The sequence below is a fragment of the Ailuropoda melanoleuca genome, chromosome 15 (genome assembly GCF_002007445.2).
Source record: "Ailuropoda melanoleuca isolate Jingjing chromosome 15, ASM200744v2, whole genome shotgun sequence".
In the NCBI taxonomy this organism is placed as follows: Eukaryota; Metazoa; Chordata; class Mammalia; order Carnivora; family Ursidae; genus Ailuropoda; species Ailuropoda melanoleuca.
Genome location: NC_048232.1, coordinates 90,227,473 through 90,245,785, shown reverse-complemented (window position 1 = coordinate 90,245,785; position 18,313 = coordinate 90,227,473).

The following is an 18,313-nucleotide window of genomic DNA, read 5'->3' as shown; positions in this document are numbered from 1 at the left end:
GCACTCCCACGGACGCCCTGGCTCCCCCACCACAGCCAGTGTGGCTGGAAGGGTCCCCCCTGGGGCTGCCAATGCTCAGACCTGAGTGGGCAGTCAGATACACTGGTTCTGGGAAAGGTGGCCAAGTGTCTGTCCGTGGTCCCCCCTTCGGCATCTGGCTGGCTGGTACCCCTGCCCCTTCTCAGCACTGGTGTTGGAGGAAATGACAGTCAGCGGCGGGCATTGAGGAAACTGTCCAGCTTTCTGAGGGGCCTCACAATGGGGACCTCACCTCATCCTACAGGCCAGAGGGCCCCATGACCCTTGTTTTGGTGCTGCGGAGTCTCATGCCTGCATTTGGTCCTGCTTGCTCGGAAACGGTGTCCGAGCACCTTCTCCATGCCTGCTACTGCTCCGGGATCCCTTATGAATCAACCACAAGGTCATCAGAAGGTGATAAGGACAGGGTGCTCTTTTTCAGAACTGGTGGTCATGGACGGGCTTGCAGAGAAGTGGGCACTGAACAGAGGCCTAGTGGACACAGGGAATGTGGGGCGGGCCGTCCAGGCAGAGGGAAGAGTAAGGGCAGAGCTTGCCTGGACCTATGGGAATGGTAGCGATGTGAGCCACGCCGGTGGAGGACAGTGAGTGTGGTGCAGAGTGGACGGTGAAGATCAGAGGGCTGAGTGAGGGGAGGGGCCGTGTCCTGGGGGTCCTGGAGGGTCCTGGGGGGTTCTGGGGTGTCCTGGGGGTACCCTAGAGTGTCCTGAGAGGTCCTAAAAGGGTCCTGGGGGGGCTCTGGACTGGACTTACATGGATCATGTAGGGTGCTGTATTGAGGACAGGCTGCAGGTACTGGGAGTGAAGGTCAGAACCCAGAATGGGGGGATGTCCATTGTTCCAGGAAAAGACGATGGTCTGATGAGAGGGGTGATTGAGTTAGGCTTGGTTCCAGATGTGTGTCTGAGGCAGAGCAGAGCAGGTTGGGGGAGCAAATGTGCAGGGTAAAAGAAAGACAGGCATCACAGGAGACCCTGGAAGGTTGGGGTTGCCCAGAGGGTGATGAGTTAGCCTCTGGATGGGCAGCTCGATGGGGGAGAGGGTGGGTGGGCCTGGAGATGCTGGATCTAGGTTCCAACATGATAATGTGAAGGAGAAAACCCAGCAGAGGCTCAGACATCATTTAGAGACAAGAGTGGCCAGAGCTGGACACGCACCCTGGAGTCATCAGTACAGAATTGGTGTCTGAGGCTGTGATGGGGTCAGGTCCTGAGGCAGTGGCTGGGCTGGGCAGTGTGGACCCTGGCCATGGGCCACACCACCAGCAGACCTATGATGGTCCAGGACTGCGGTGAGGTTGTCTGACTCCCAGTCCTGACAACATCTGGCTTCACGGTTTGGCCGTGGCACTGCTCCCCTGACCACCTGCTCCAGACGCCCTGGGGCTCTTTACTGACGTTCAGATGCTTGAGCCGACTTGACCAGAACTTTGCAGACGGAGCCTGGGAATCTGAATTTTAAAGAAACCCTGCTCCCCTGCCCCTCCTCCAACAGCATGTGAGGGTAGCAGTTCTGCATATCCGTGGTTGGTTCCAGCCATGATGGTGGGTGGGAAGCAGCCCCTCATTGTGCGTTGATGCGGACGCGGTCTTGAGCACCTTCTGCCGCGCTCACCGGCCCTTCGTGCATCCTTTACAGAGAAACGTCTGTTCAAATTCTTGCTCATTTTAAATTTGTGTTGTCTTTTTTTTCTTGAGTCAGGAGGGTCCTTTTCTATTGTAAACAACATCTCTTATTAGGTACATAATTCAGAGCTTTTCTCCCATTCTGTGGATTATTTCTTGATGGTGTCATTTAAAGCACAAAAACTTTTACCTTTGATCTTATTTTTTGGGGGGAGGGGGTGGTTACTTGTGCTTTGGATGTCGTGTCTACGGAATTGTGCCTAAACCAGCATCATGAAATGTATGCTTATGTTTTCTTCTAAGAACTTTGTAGTTTTGGCTCTGTGCTTGATTATTCATTCCATTTTGAGTTAATATTTTTACATTTTTTACTTAAATTCAATTAGCCAACATATAGAACATCGTTAGTTTCAGATGCAGTGTTCAGTAATTTATCTGTTGTGTGTAACACCTGGTGCTCACCACATCACATGCCCTCCTTAATGCCCATCACCCAATTACCCCATCCCCCTGCCCACCTCCCCTCCAGCAACACTGTTTCCTAGAGTTAAGAGTCTCTCATGTTTTGTTTCCCTCTCTCATGACTTCCCTTTCAGTTTGCCCTCCCTTCCCCTATGGTCCTCTGTACTGTTTCCTATATTCCACATGTGAGCGAAATCCTATGATAATTGTCTTTCTCCAATTTATTTCACTTAGCATTACACCCTCCAGTTCCATCCACACTGATATAAATGGTGAGTATTTGAATTGATTTTTTACGTGGTATGAGGTAGGGTCCAAATTAAGTCTTTCACCTCATTTGTTGGAAAGATTATTTCCCCCATTGGATGTCAATGCCAACTGACCACAAAAATGTGGGTTTATTTATGGATTCCATTCTATTCCAGTCTACCCCACGAGTCTATCCGTCTATCCTTATGTCAATGTCACACTGACCAGTTTCCTGGAGCTTTGTAGCAAGTTTGAAATTGAGCAGTCCTCCAACTTTCTTCTTCTTTTTCAAAATTATGTTGCCTCTTCCAGATCCTCTCAATTTCTGTATGAATTTTAGGATCAGCTTATAAATTCCTGCAAGTAAATCAGCTGGGATTTTTTTATTTTTTTAATTTTTTTAGGTATCGTGTTGAATCTGTGATTCCCTTTGGGGGATATTGCTATCTGAACAATGGAAAGTCTTCTGATCCACAATCATGGGAAATCTTTCTACTTATTTGTGTCTTTAATTTTTTCAACAATATTTTATAGTTTCCAGAGTATAAGTTTTGAGCTTCTTTTGTTCAATTTATCCCTGTACATTTTGTTCTTTTTGGTCTATCATAAAGAGTTATTTTTTAATTACAATTTTGGATTGTTCATTGCAAGTACTTGGAAATTCAGTTTATTTTTTATGTTGATCTTGCATCCTAAAACCTTGTTGAATTTGTCTACTAGTTCAAATAGTTATTTGGTGGGTTCTCTCAGATTTTTAAAAAATTTTCTTTCTTTCTTTATTTTTTGTAGACAGCATCGTGTCATCTGCAAATGGAAATGGTTTATTCTTCCTCTCCAATCTGGACGCCTTGCATTTATTTTTCTATCCAGGCTGCCCTGAGTGGAGCCCCCCAGCACATAAATAGATAGCAGGTTGAGAGTGGACGTCCTTGTCTTATGTCCGCTCCTGAGTGGGGGGACGGGGGACGTCTAATTCGTTACCATCAGGTGTGACGTCAGCCCAGGGGTTTCTGGGAGACAACCTGGATCAGCTTGATGACGTTTTCTTGTGTTCCTGCTTTGATGTGATTTTCTTTTGTCACGAAGTGGTATTTAAATTTTTATATGTTTTCCTGCATGTATTGGAATGCTCACGTGGTTTTGTTTCCTGTTCTATAGGCAGGGTGCATCACAGTGATGGGTGTTTGTTAAAGTGATTGCGTTCTTGGGGAAAGTGTTCGTGTTGCTGGATTCAGTTTGCTGGTATTTTGCCGAAGAGTTTTTGCACCTATGCTCAAAACGATGTTGGTCTGTACTTTTCTCGTGATGTCTTTATGGTTTTGGTGCTAAAGTAAATCAGGCCTCCTGGGATGCCTTGGGAGCTGTCCCCTCTTCCACTTTGTGAGGGAGTCTGTGAAGAGTCTGTATTTATTCTTCGTTAAGTCCTTGCTGGAATTTACCAGTGAAGCCATCTGGTCCTGGATGTTTTTATTCTTGGCAGTTTTCCCCCCCAAATAACCCTTTAATTGCGGTGAAATAAAAATAAGAAAAATTACCGTTTTAGTTATTTTTAAGTGCACAGTTCAGCAGTGTTACATGTATTCACATTGTTGTGTACCAAACTCCCAGAACCACTTTTCACCTTGCAAAACTGGAAACTCGGTGCTGGCTGAGCGCTAGCTCCCTGTTCCCCCTCCAGGCAGCCCTGGAAGCAACCGTTCCACCTTCCGCCTCAGTGAGCTTGGCTGTTCTAGGTCCCTCATACCAGTGACAGCGCACAGTGTTGTCTGTCCATGACCTAGTGCCGTGCTTTCAAGATTCATCCATGTGCTAGCAGGTGTCGTAACTTCCTCCCTTTTTAGGCTGAATCACATTCCAGTCTCCATATGGACCACATTTTATTTATCAGTTTATCCGCTGATGGTTGGTTAGGTTGTTTCCATCTTTGGGATATTGTGAATAATGCTGGCGTGAATTTGGGTGTGCAAATATATTTTTGAGATCCTACTTTCAATTCTTTTGGGTGTAAACTCAGTAGTGCAATTGCTGGATCCTTTGGTAATTCTTTTTTTTTTTTTTTTTTTTTTTTTTACTTTTTGAGGAAATGCTGTGCTGTTTTCTGTGGTGGATGCACCATTTTCCATTCGTATCCATGGTGCACAAGGGTTCTGATTTCTGTACATTCCGACCAACACTTGTTTTCTCTCTGTGTGTGTGGTTTTCTTTATTGCTGCCATCCTAGTTAGTGTAAGGTGGTATTTCATTGTGTTTTCTATTATATTTCCCTAATAATTAGTGATCTTTTATGTGCTTGTTGGTCATTTGTGTATCTTCTTTGGAGAAATGTCTGTTCAAGTCCTTTGTCTACTTTTCAACTGAGTCGATTACACGTGTTGTTCACGTGTAGGGTACTTTATACGCTCTAGGTAGAACCCCTCATCTGCTGTATGGTTAACAGTTTTTTTCTCTCCTTCTGTAGATTCCCCTTTCACTCTGTTTCTCGTGTCCTTTGATGCACGGAAGTCTAAAATTTTAAGGTAGTTCAACATAACTGTTTTTACTTTTTCGCCTTTTCTTCCGGAGTCACACTCCAGAAATGATCACCAAATCATTTGAACATTTCCCCGAGGTTTCTTCTGAGAGAGTGAAAGTTTCAGGTCTTATGTTTAGATCTCTGATCCATTTTAGTTAGTTTTTATATCTAGAGTATAAGGAGAAGGCACAACTTCATTCAGTTTTCTCAACAGCATTTGTTGCAAAGATTGTTTTTCCTCATTGCGGGATCTTGGCACCTTGGTCCAAACTCATTCGAGGCACCCAGTACTTCATTTCCGGGCTCTCAGATCCGTTCCATCCATCTTCACATCTGTCTTTACAATGAGACCACACTTTTTGCCAGTTTTGATTTGAGCAGCTTTGTAACAAGTTCTGGAGTCAAAAAGTGTGAGCCCTCCACTTCTCTTCTTACATTTTAAGATTTTTAGGTTTTTTTCTAATTTTATTTTAAGATTTAAAAAAAAATTTGGGGTTCCTTGAGATACCATATGAATTTTAGCATCTTTTTTTTTTTTAAATTTCTGCAGAACACACCATAGACTTTTGCTTGGGATTGTGCTGAATCTGTAGGTTTCTTTGAATGGTAATCTTTGGTTATTAATCCAACCCCTTTTTTGTTTCAGGTTGCATAGTTCTTAAGTAAGTGTTTCCGTCTTCCAGAACTTGTCCATTTTATCTCTGATTCCTAAACTGCTTTGCTTACAGTGATTCATTACACTCCTTTGAAAGTCCTGTTCATTTCTTAAGGTTGCTGGTAACATCCCCTCTTTCATTTCTGAGTTTTGTAATCAGTCTCCTCTTGTTTTCTCTTGATCAGTGAGAGCTGAGCATTTGTCGGGTTTGTTGATTTCCCCCCAGTCTTCTATTCTCTACTTCCTTGCTCTCCACTCTGTTGTTTTTCTTCCTGCTTCGGATTTAGTTTTCTGCTCTTTGCAACCTGCACTGTGAACGGGGCGGGTGTGGGGGGGCCCCGAGAGCTCGTTCTCACTCATGGGGAGCTGGTAGTGTCGAGGAGATCCTCAGCTGCCCTTCCTTGCCCAGCACCCCTGGAATGGAGATTCCGCACAGCTGAGCAGAGGAAGGAAGGAGGGGGCAGGTCAGGTGCCAGAAGCACTCACTGCTCTTACCGAGATTTGGCAGATATTTATTCACAATAAATGTACCTTCGCTTGCTTAATTCCCTGAGGGAAATTCCCAGAGGCTTTAAATTTGCTTTTAACCATTTTCACCAGTTTTGATTGTCTTATGGGCACAGATCTTCGGAGCTCCTTCCTCATGCCACCATTTTGAAAGTCTGTTAATAGTCTTTTATTTGTCTTTCTATCATTAATAAGTAAGTCCAAATATCCCTGATGATGTAGGGCAGAGAGCAAAAGTGAGGTCGCCAAAAAGTCCCAGAGCATGAGAGGAGCCCCGAGGACACTGAGTGTTTGGGGGAAGGTGCTGGAAGGCCAGATGCTCTGCTTGGCATGGCAAGACTCCTTATAGCACTGAGCTGCCAGGGAGGTTAGCTGGGATGCAGAGCCCCAGGGTTTTAGGACCTAAAACAGGAATATATTACTGAGGCCTGATGGAGAGGTGGCCAAGGTATTCTAACTCCTGTACTTGAGAATTAGAAGTAAAAATACCGTGAAGCTTTCCATGCCTGGATGGGGGCCATCCTCACATCAATAAAAGCCAGACAAGACTTCATCGAGAGCCAGATAAGCTGCTCTGTTCTCTGCAGGGTTATAAAGCCAGGCTCCAGTGTCAGACTCACAGAATCATGAAAGAGAAAAAGGAAGGGGGAAAAGGAAAAAGACGGAGGTGGCAGGGAGGAACACAGACACTCAAGGTCTCGGCACCCTCCGCTCGCGATGGGCTCGGGAGGGCCTCGTGGTGGCACCAGCAGCAGCAGGGACGTGGTCCCCAGGGCTGTCTCCTCTGCCGGATGGCTATTTTATACACAGTATAGAAAGTGAAAGATGGCTCTGGTTCCATCGCTTAGCCAGATGCATTTCTCCCTAATCTGCCTTAACAGACTGATAGCCTCTTGAAGGAAAAGGTTCTGTCTTATCGGACCCCATGTGCCACAAACCAAAAATGGCCTAACTTGTAGGTGGGAGGACCATGGAGGGAGGACAGACACCATTCCTAGCACATGCTCGGGAGATCTGTGAGCTCGCTGTAGGCACCTTGCTCATAGTGGCTAACACGTGCCCTGTAATCTGGGGGCGAGGGGATTATGTCTGAGTCATCCCTGAAGATAAAGGTGAATGTCTGGTTGATGTGCCCCCAGTACTGTGTGCTTTCGGTGGACTGGACGGGGCTACCCCCAAAGGGAATTGCCTGGGGTGGTCTTGGGGCACCTGTAATGGCAGGAGGGTATTCCAGAGAAGGGCCTCCAGGAGCCCGAGGGCATGGAGAGAGTTGAAGGGAGTCATCCAGAATGGGAAAGGCTTTGGACATGTCAAGGGAATTACAGGGAGCGATCCCCAGCTGTGGAAAAAGTCACCGTGAGACATTCGTCACATCCCGACGGGAAGCACAGCTGCCATGGTGCTAGCCAGGCGGGCTCGTGTTCAAAAGGGAGCAGCCGTATCTCATGTTTGAGAAGCACACATTTGCTTTGTTTCACTTCACTTGATAGTTTCGAGGGAAGGAAAATATGCTTTCCATTGGTCTGTTGAGATGTATTATGATTTCCTCCCAAGACCCATGTTAAACTAAAAATTAAACAAGGATATTGACCGACATAAATTAAAGGCCATGTCAAATATTCTGCACTGGCCTCACTCTCGTTCTTTATTAAACCGACCTGAGCATTGGGCTGACAGCGTTGCGGGCACCGTGCAGGGGCTTAGGATCATGCTGGCTAAGAGCCAGCGCCCGTCTCGCGGTCACAGATCCCTCAGGGAAGCACAGTCTTTCATTCCTGGGGCAAGAGTTCGGTGTGAGAAACAGTGCCACGGATGCCCATGGACCTTCTGGTGAGTCTCCTGGGAAGATAGATTGAGTGTTAAAAAAAAAAAGGCAGACATACCCTATTAATATATAAATATATATTATACTGTATGCATACACTTTGCATATATCTTGCATTTGTCAAGATTTAATTGTCCTACAGGGAAATGTCTTGAATATTCTCGATTCTTTGTTCGTTCTCAGAAAGTGTGAGGGGGAAACACATAAGATCTGGATGAAAGTAACAAAGCAGAAGGCAGCATATTACTTTCCCAACGAGAGAGCAAGGACCCCCGTATGCAGCCACCCCTCTCCCCCACACACATGCTCCAGGGGCTGCCAGACGGTCACTGGCAACCAGCCCAGAAAAGCTCAGCTCCTTTCAAATGGCTTGGAGCTGATGAGCATTTAAGATGCTGCAATATTCTAGTAATTTATTAATGATATCGCATAGCAGGTGTTGGCAGCATTTCTGTTGGGGTGCCTTTTTTTTTTCTTGTACAGGAGTGGAGATTGTTTCCTTCCAAAGTTTATAAGCTTAAAGTAAAAATAGGAGAGTTAATCATTCCTAAGAAGAAGGAAACCTGCTTTCCCAAACAAGTGAATTTTCTAGAAATATATGTGTAGTGTAAGAGAAGGGGGGGCTTCTCTCCAGAAAGGTCAACCTTGGGGCAGGAAGTGTGGGAGACGTGAGGGGCAGAGTCGATGATTCATCCCACAGCTGTGCACTGAGTGCCCGCTCTGCGTGGGAGGCTGTGCTGGGGGCTAGGAGTCCGTGGTGAAACAGCCAAGGCCCCAGGCTGGTGGGGTCTGCATTTTAGCTGGGGAGTGAATAAGTCATCTTAGGATCGTAATGGAGTCAAGTACCACAGATAAGAGGGTGGGGCAGCAGAGAAGAAACCACAGAGGACCTCACACAGGCCATGCACAGTGGAGGGAGACATGGAGGACTGGCAGGTGAATGAGCGTGGGGACCTCTCACCAGTCATTGGGGATACGACAGGAATAAGCGACAATGAGTATCCGTTGCCCTGAACGTGTGGCCAGCGTGGTTTTCCAGTGGTTTGTGCCTATTATTTATTTAATCCTGTCATCATCTTATGGGACCACAAGTCACTGAAGAGGACACTTGGTCACAGACTGTCCGTGTGATGGCCTCAAGGTCTCACCACTGGAAATAGAGGAGCCTAGGCTGTAACCCAAATGTAAGGCTCCGAGTTCCTATTCTGTGCAGGAAACACTCAGAGAGAAAAATCAAGACCTGTGAACAGTTCTGTTAGTGCTGTATGGTTAGCCCAGTGGGGGTGGGTGGCTCTTTTAGCCACCCAGGGGGTGAGGTCACAGCAAGCCTTGGAAGGATGGAGAGAATGGACCTGATGGCTAAGGCAGAGGCACCTGGAAGAAAGTAAGGAAAGATGAATGGATGGTTGGATGGATGGATGGATGGTGGGTGGATGGATGGGTTGGTGGAAGGATGGATGGATGAAGTGTGAATCAATGCAAGCCTACCAAATGGGTGAATGAGAATGCCCCTGCCCAAGTATCCACACTCCGGGTCTAGAATTCCATGCACCTCACTCCATATACCAACGTCCCTTCAGCACCGGGGACAGTTCCTGGCCCCCTGAGGGCTCTGGATGCTGGTTCATTGACTGTTAATGAAGGAAACCTAAGACTTCATGTTGCTCCCTCTTCACAACAGTCTCTCCCATGATCCTTCATTCACTCAATTCTGACAACAGCCCTGGGAGGCAAATGGCACTAGACATATAATTATGCATGTAATTTTACTAACATTATTTTATTAATCTCTATTTGAGCCATTTCCTATAAAGCCAATAAAGGAGAATGTAATCAGGAAAGATTTAATAGACAAAAGTTTCAGGCATACATGTTGTTTTTTATAACAATTTTGGAAAAGTTAAAACAGAGTTGAAAACAAAATCTGTATCCAAAACTTCTCGCTGTCTTGGATGAGGTTGACGTAACCCTGGGGACTCTAAGGGGCACACACGTGGAGGCCCCCTGCCCAGGCCATGTCCCCGTCAGCGAGCTGGAATGTGCTGTCTGCATGTGGGGTGGAAAAAAGGAATCTGAGGGAGAGCCCCAATCCTGGGGGAAGGAAATGGGGCAGCAGGATTGATCACAGGGACAGAGCACAGCCTCATTCTTTCAAATACGGTTTCAGAATTGGGGCATGTCCAAAGGGACAGGCCCTGTGGGGTAGGCGAGGGTGGACACAGGTTTTCCCCCAGGGCTGGGATAGGTAGTGCCTGTCATTCGTGGGTGGCGTGTCCCTCCCTTGCGGGGCTGCTCATGCAATGATAAGCCTGAAATAGCTTCCTCTCCTCTTCCGTCCCCAAGCTGTACACCACAAGCCATAGGCACGGATTGTCTGATGCTTTCTCTAAGTGGGACAGCTCTGAACAAGGGCAGGTATGCTTCTGTCCCCGAAATTCCTGGTACTCCCAGATTTGCTCAACGTCATCCAGAAGCCTCGGTTACAGCCCCAAGAAGCCAGCAAGTCAGGCTCTGCAGCCTTGGACGTTTGGGAGCTGACAGACAATTTTGGTTTCCAGGCAACCGCTGATTTTTCATAACCAACAAGTACAATACCACACATGGTAAATTTATCAGATAATAATGCAGCTTTCCCACATCGCCACATGCTGATGAAACCCCAAAGAGCTGCTTGGCAAAGGACGTGGGACCTAGCATTAAGCAAGACCCAAGGGGCACAACTCAAGAGGCCAGGAGGCCAGGGAGGGGTGGAGTCCATGGGCGGGGCTGCCGTTCAGTTGGGCGTCTGTGGACAGACAGGTCGAGAGAGCCGGGTGTCGTAACAGACGCGTGTTCGGCCTCCGACCGTGGTTGTGCTTTTGTATGTGGCGTTCTGTGCATTTAACCTCCCCTCCCCTCCCCTTCTCTGGCTCTCTCGGGAGGGGGAAGGATTGCCCAAGTGCAGGGTTATATAGTCTCTTCACGGCAAGGGGACGCCACGGTTCGCAGGGATGTGGCTGCAGTTATTTGCGGGAATGAACCATTCCCCCCGGACCCAGTGTCCACACTGACAGCTCCTCCTCAGGGTTTGGGAGTTGGCCCGTGGTGCCTTTGAACAAAATCAGATCGTCTGAGCCAGAGCTCACCTGGGAGCAAGAGGCCCTCTGTGGGCAGCATCGTGAATGCAGTGTCCACAGCCCCTGCCTCGGCACACAGCCCTCGGGCATCCACACTTCCTCCCAGAACCTTCCCCAGGAGGGGACTGGGGCTGCCCGCCGGGGCCTGTGGTTTCTGTCTGAGAATAATGGCCATTTTCAGTCTGCCAGGTCCTTTCCCACCTAAATCACGGAGTGAGTTCTAGTTGTTTCCAAACGGCTTAGACGATGCTGGGGAACCCTCTGGCTATTTATAGCCTCTGTGAACACACTTACACTGTCTGCCCAGGGAATTCCACCATCGCTTGTGGTCAATTCCTCCTGGAGAGAAGATAAAGCCATGGAGGGAAGTGAAAAGTACCCGGTTATCGTAAACACGCGAGGCAGTATCAATATTAAGAGACATTGGAGGTGTCGTCTGTTTTTAACCAGTCCCTCTGTGTTGCTCCCTTAGAAACCCTGGCTCTGACCTGCTGGTCCAGCAACGGTGGACATTTGCAGGCAGAGGAGTGTGCGTCCGTGGCCGGTGGGGGTGGCTCGGGGAGCCCGCAGTGCTGTGGACCGTGTCACGGCTGCAGGGACCCAGCAGACCCTTCACGGGGGAGGGGGCGGGGTGGCGCAGGGTGCTCGTGCAGGATGCAGCCCCTAATCTCCCCAGGCGACCAGAAGCCCGGGGCATGAGATCTGGGATACGGGGGATGTCGCCATGGCAAAGGGGGGGAAATTTGACATCACAAGGGGAAATAATGGACTCAGTTCAGCAGCATCTAGTGAGCACCTACTGTGAGCAGTTGCCATGATAGGTGATGGGAGGGGCTCAAGGGAAATTGGAAGCTGGTCCTCCCTGGCCTCAGTCAGCTCTGGCCGCATAACACCACAGCTGTTGGCGAAAGAGCAGGGATTTCTTTCCTCGGTCTCAGAGGCTGGGGGTCCGGGATCCAGGCGTGGGCAGGGCTGGCATCTCCCGAGGCCTCTCTCCTTGCTGTGTAGATGCTGTCCCTCCCTGTGTCCTCACAAGGTCATCCTTCCGTGTGTCTGTGTCCTGATCTCCTCTTCCTAGAAGGCCCCCAGCCAGACTGGGTCAGGCCTGCCCTGAAGGACCTCATTTTACCTCGATCACCTTTTTGAAGGCCTGTGTCTAAACACGGTCACTGTATTCTGAGGTCCTGGAGGTGAGGACTTGTACAAATGGAGTGGAGGACACCCTCAGCCCCTTGCCCGAGCCACAGACACCCCTCTCTGCCCTATCATTCCTAGGGGTGGGTCCGTCGGCCGCATGGGTGAGCTGTCCTCACCTGGTGGCTCCACTCCTGACCTCTCTTGCTCTCTTACTCGACGACTGTCCACTTGGCCTCAGCTCCTGGACCCCAGGAATATGTCAGAGCCTGCTCGATGCAGGAACGGCATTGTTTCCAAACCTCGATTCCCAATCCTGCTGACCTGGCGTCCTCCACCTGCAAGGGGACCCCCAACCCACCGCCCTGCTTCCTCGTGCTCTCTGTGCCGGGGACTGAACTGTGTCTCCCACTCACGTGTTGAGGCTCTGCCCCCCAAGGTGATTGTATTTGGCGGTGGCCTTTGGGAGGCTTGTGCTCATGGACACTTCTGTGAAGCACACGTGTCGTGTTACGGGGGACGGCGGAGCGCGTGCCTGTCTGCTTGCACGGCACTGACCTTCACGGGGTGTGACGGGACCTCGGGAGGGAAGGTGGCCCAGCCGTGGCCGGGGCTCTGGGTGGGGGTTTCGAGGCGCCCCTCCAGGCCTTGTCACGTTATCCCATCCTCGCAGAGGCAAGTACAGAGTTTCAGAACATCAAAAAGTCCCGCATGGCTTTTTTTATGCCAAACAAAAGTCACTTTGGGAAGTTTGCTTTGACAGCGGTGAAGTAATGCTGAGATCAATACACAAAGCCGGCTCTCGACCGCGCGGGGTGACCGGCCTCACCGATAGTCAATAGCACACAATTAAGATAATAAAATGTGAGGGCTGGCGGGAGCCTCTGAGGTCACCCCGCCCACCCCTTCATTGAGCGGGTGAGGAAATTGAGTCCCACCGAGGGGCAGTGGCCTGGCCAAGGTCACCCGGCAGCCTGTACGCTCCAAGTGCACCCCCTTCCTGGCCGTGCGCGGGATCTGCGGTTGTCTGCGGTAGTGTCGGCTCCTGTCCACCCGGGAGTCCTTGAGGCCCTGTTGTCACTGCACCTTCTCGTTGAGAGATTCATGGCTCACGCCGTGCCCGCAGCACCCGATTTGCAGCCCCGGACAGACCTGTGTGGAAGGGCCTCCTTCTCCACGCAACGAGGCACCGGGAGCCCCAATGCTGGTCTGAGGGAGGGACCCCGTGCCGCTGGGGGAAGCATGCGTGTGAACAAGTGGGGGTCTTTCTTACTTGCAAACGCTCCGGGCATCCTAGCCGCGTGCCCCGGGCAGCCACAGTGTGCAGATCATTTTGGTGCCACAGAGATTTCAGGCTCATCACGTCGGCTTTCTGAGGCCAACTGGCTGTGAACAGAGTGGGTGTGTCTAAATGAGACATAACGCATTTAATCCATAGTAAGCGGGGCCCCAGGCGCCACTAGCCGCATCTCCCTTTGACACGGCAGGCAGCGGGTTGGAGTGAATATTGTTGCTTTTGTTCGGGGAGATAGCAGCTGCTGAAGCAACTGTCAGGAGCTGATAATGATTCAAATTGTGCTTTTGTGAAATAAAAGTGGTTGGGAAAATAAAGCAGGCAGAGGGACAGGGCAGGCGGGAGCGGAGGTGGGCCTCTCCCGCCCCTGGCTCCCCCGGTGTAAACAAAGGGCTCACGGAGGAGGGCTCACGGAGGAGGCCTCCCTTCGGAGTCTAAACTGAGCTGATTTTCTGGGCTGAAACACGCTGCGTTCAGCCGGCTCCACCCCCCGGGACTGCCGGCTCCTTTCCCCACTGGATGACACTGTTTGATCACATTTTATCACAGTGACAACCAGCAGAGGCTTGTAAAACCCTGCAGCACACGATGATTTATTATCTTAGATTAAAACCACCCTTCCTTCCTCTGCATTTTGAGAAGCATCATTGCGTGGAGACCTGTGGCCGGGTTCTCCGGCCTCCCTGCCACGGCGATGGCATCTGGGGTTCTGGAAAGAACCAGAGCAGTCAGCAGGGACGTGGCCCCGGGTGCCTGCAGGTGCCCCAGGGGCTGGGGCCCCACCCAGCGCGGTCACACCTGACCCTTTCGCTGGAGCTTGCGAATATTGGTGATTTTTAATGCTCTCCAGAAAATTCTGGTGGAGATTATGCAGATCACATGAAGAAGAGATGATGGAGGGAAATAGGAAAACAGAAACAGGACAAGGAAGGCAGCGAGGGGATCGTGTGCCTGGTGTCTGTGGTCAGGAGAGGGGCAGGGGGAGTCTGCAGTTTTCAGGGGAGCAGACCCGGGCTCACATTTCCATCTGAGTCTGAGGCCAGGCACTTGCACACATACTGCCCTGCAGAGACACGAGCCTCAGGGCAGTGGAGGGGCCTTTGCACAGCCCCGTGTGAGGGCAGAGGCACCAAGGGCTGGGCAGGACATGCACGCAGGGAGCCGGGAACCTCTGTCTGCCTCGACCGCGCCGAGCTGGGGAAGCAGGCCAGCCTGAGCCTGTGTGAACCGCAGAGGCAAACCTTGAGACGGCACAGAATTTGGAGGGGTCCCGGGTTCTCGGCACAGCGTCGGATGCCCGGAGCCACGGGGCTGCTACAGGCTTAGGGTCTGTGGGCGCTCCGGGCACATGGTCTTCGCACGGGGTCCCACGTGAGGAAACGGGGAGCAGGCCCCGGGGCACGTGGGAAACAGGCGTCTCGGGTGCCTGAGTCAGGAGGTGCACTGGGCTCCGGTGTCTCCGAAAGCTCACCAGTGTTTTCGGGGGCCGGGTGCTAGCGGTCTTCCTGCACACGTGTTTGAGGGGTTCCAGACAGTACTCGACTCTTCTCACATAAACACACGTCTGAATGTACTTTTGGAAACAAAAAGAAAGGAAATTTCTGGAGTTGGTGAAGCCAGGAGGACTACGGGGTGAAATCCAGCCACGTTGGGTGGGTTTCGGGCTCTTGGACCCAGAGAAATACACCCACGCGTGGACGGGCATGCAGCGGAGAAGGAGCTGTGCACAGAGCCACAGACGGGGGCCACGGATGGGGGCTTACAAACAGCAAACGATTACTTCCCACGACTCTGGAGGCTGGGTGTCAGATCGGGGTGCCAGCCGGGTCCAGTTCTGGCTACAGACTGTGTCTCCTTGCTGTGTCCGCACACGGTGGAAAGGGAGCAGACGTTCTGTCCAGGAGGGCCCCACTGTCGGACGCCACCAGGTCGGGGTTTAGGAATTCAACAAAAGAACTCGGGGTCACTAACATGGATGCAGGGCGCGGCTTGCAGCTGTGGCCGGTGTGGCTGCCCTGCAGGTTAGGGAAACGTGTGGCTCCAGGAGGCCCCCAAACCGTGGAACGCGGAGCAGCCGGGTAACCTGGAGGAGCCCCTGGAGGGGGCTGGGTCACCCGCGGGTGACGGGCTCAGGGCCCCGGGCCGGGGAACTGGCGGGGTGTTTGTGATAGGTCCCGTGTCCCGTCAGTGCAAGACAAGGTGGGCCTCCAGCAGAGCCGATCCCGTGTCCCATCAGCGTAAGACAAGGTGGGCCTCCAGCAGAGCCGTGAGAAGGAGCAATGACTTTTCCACACCAGGGGGACAGGATCTGCATTTTCGAGGAGTGAGAACATTTACTCGGCACGCCGTAAGACGTCAGAACACACGCACATGCGTGGGAACAACTTGGAAACCCAAGTATTGGTGACGCTGTGGTGAAAGTCTGTAACGTCCAGCGCAGCCCCTGCAGTGGGGTGAGCAGTAGGTGGCGTCTCAGACGGGAAGTCTGCAGCACGTGTGAGCGCACACGTGGTCTCCGGTCGCATCGTCGGAGGAGGCCGTGTCCCCCACGGAGGCTACACCAGGCCTCAGGGATCACAGACGCTACCAGACGCAAATCAGCCATCGCACCGACAAACAGGAACATGAACCCGGGGTCCCGCGACAACCGCCGACACGCACGTGCATCTCTGGCCTCAGGATGCTCAGATACCTGGCTGCGTTTGAGGGTTGTTTTTTCTTAAGATTTTATTTATTTATTTTAGAGCGAGAGAGAGAGAGAGAGAGAGCGCGAGAACTCGTCGGGGGAGGGGCAGAGGCAGAGGGAGAAGCAGACCCCCCGCTGAGCAGGGAGCCCGATGTGGGACTCGATCCCAGGACGCCGGGATCACGCCTGAGCCAAAGGCAGACGCCTCACCAACTGAGCCACACAGGCGCCCCACCTACTGCCGGGTCTTTATACAGATAGTCCGGCACTTCCGATCGTCGACCCCCACGACACACAAGACATGATATGTGACCAGCGTGATACTTTGAGGGCTGGGGCGCGGGGTCCCCTCCCAGTCCCACTCCCCAGAGGCAACTTGTCTGCCCTGTTCAACCTCCCTGCTTCTGGTTTTATTGGGGGAAAGCCCGTGGCCCTGACTTTGCCCCCCATTGCACCTGCCCAGGTTTCCCAGGCTGAGGTCCTCCCTGCAGAGGGGACTCCTTTCTGGATCTTTCCATCCCCAACATCCAGTCCCTTAAGGGGTCCTGTCTCTTTGGGTCCCCATTGAGTGTGTATTGTTCACAATGCTACATTTGCCCCTGGACACCCACTGCTCTTTTTGGTAATTGCTAGTTGATCATTACCCCCCACCCCCAAAAATCCGCTCCACGAAGGCAAATGATTCAGGATTTTCAGGGCCTCATCCCCAGGGTGTCCCCGTGTAAGCGAGCGTCCGTGCATGGCTGGGTGAACTGATGCCTTCCTCTCCTTCCGCCGGGCCCTGGCCCACGGTCAGCCCCGACGACGCCCCCACTATCAGGTCATGATAGCCTCCGACCCCAGCCCCGTGGGGTCCCAGACCCCACTCCCCAGGAGGGGTTTGGAGAGGTCCAGAGTGAATGCCCCACGTGTGCCCCTCCATCCAGCTCTGCCAGGAAGTCACACTTGGGGGGCTCAGACACCGCTGAAAAAGCTGTTACCTCATCGATATTGAGCAAATTACTATTGACAGTAGAGCTATCTCGGAGAAGCCCACCAGCTTGTGACGAATGCCTGGTTGCGGGCCGTGTGCGCGGGGCCCACTCTGGAGGCCGGCGGCGTGGCCCAAAGTGGGCGGTGGATTGCCCGGCATCTCCAAATTCTCCTGCTGCTCTGTGGAGGCCGTCTTCGGGCTGATTCTGTGATACGTTTGCTCTATGCCTCCAGGGCTAGGGGCCTGAGACTTCCTCCCGTCTCCCCCATTCTGATCACACAGAAGACACCCCCTAAAATTCCGTAGCCATGAAGCAGGGCTGCGGAGGCCGTGTGTCCGCTCCGCTCTGGCTGGGAACGCTGCTTCCTGCGGGAGCACGGACGCCCAGCCCGGTCCTGCCCAGGGACGCGCCCCCAGGGCTGCCATGCCTGGGGGCTGGAGGGGCACCGTTCTGCGAGCGGGCATCTGGAGGCGTCATTCCCCAATTTGCTGTCTGTGCTCCAGCTCCGTGGGGAGCGCTCGCCAGGTGGGGGCTGCACAAGGAGGCTGCGTCTGGGCGATAAATGAGGACCCACCTTCCCTCCTTCATCTCTGTGTTGTGTTCTAGTTAATGATCAAGGAAACTGGTCTAACGCAGGACCGAAGAGAGCGGCAGGCTAGCGTGCAAGTCCCCATCCGCACACGGCTCCTCCCGGCTCAGCGGCTGAGGTAGAAAGCGTTCCTTCCGTGGGAACACAGGCGATGCTGGAAGCGCTCCACGACCCTCCCGATCGTCCCCAACATTCTCGCCACGGCCTGTGGCCGGCACCTAGCATCACTACCCACCCAGAGTCCTGACCAGCCTGCCTGCAGAAGCTTCTGGAAGATGGTGAAGGATGTGGGCAGAGCTCGCAGATGGTGAGGGGAATCCTTGTCCACCTGGTCGACGCCCAGTCTGCCAGCAGTCTGAGTCCCCACTGAGCTCCGGCCCCACACTGTCTGCCCTTCCTCTCGGGGGCTCCCCTGAGACCCTCACAGCAAAGGCTGTGCCTGCCCCCCAGATGCACCCACATTTGACTCGTCGCTCTGTCCCACTTTTTGGGACAAAGCTCCGCTTTCTCTAGGCTGCTTTTATCACCTCCAAAACGGTGTGGGTAACATGCCAGGGGGAACAGGTGGGTGGCATCTCTCGTGGCTCCCGTGTAGCTGGAACCACAGCAATGCACGTCCGCTTGTCGTCGCCCTCACCTCTCTCGG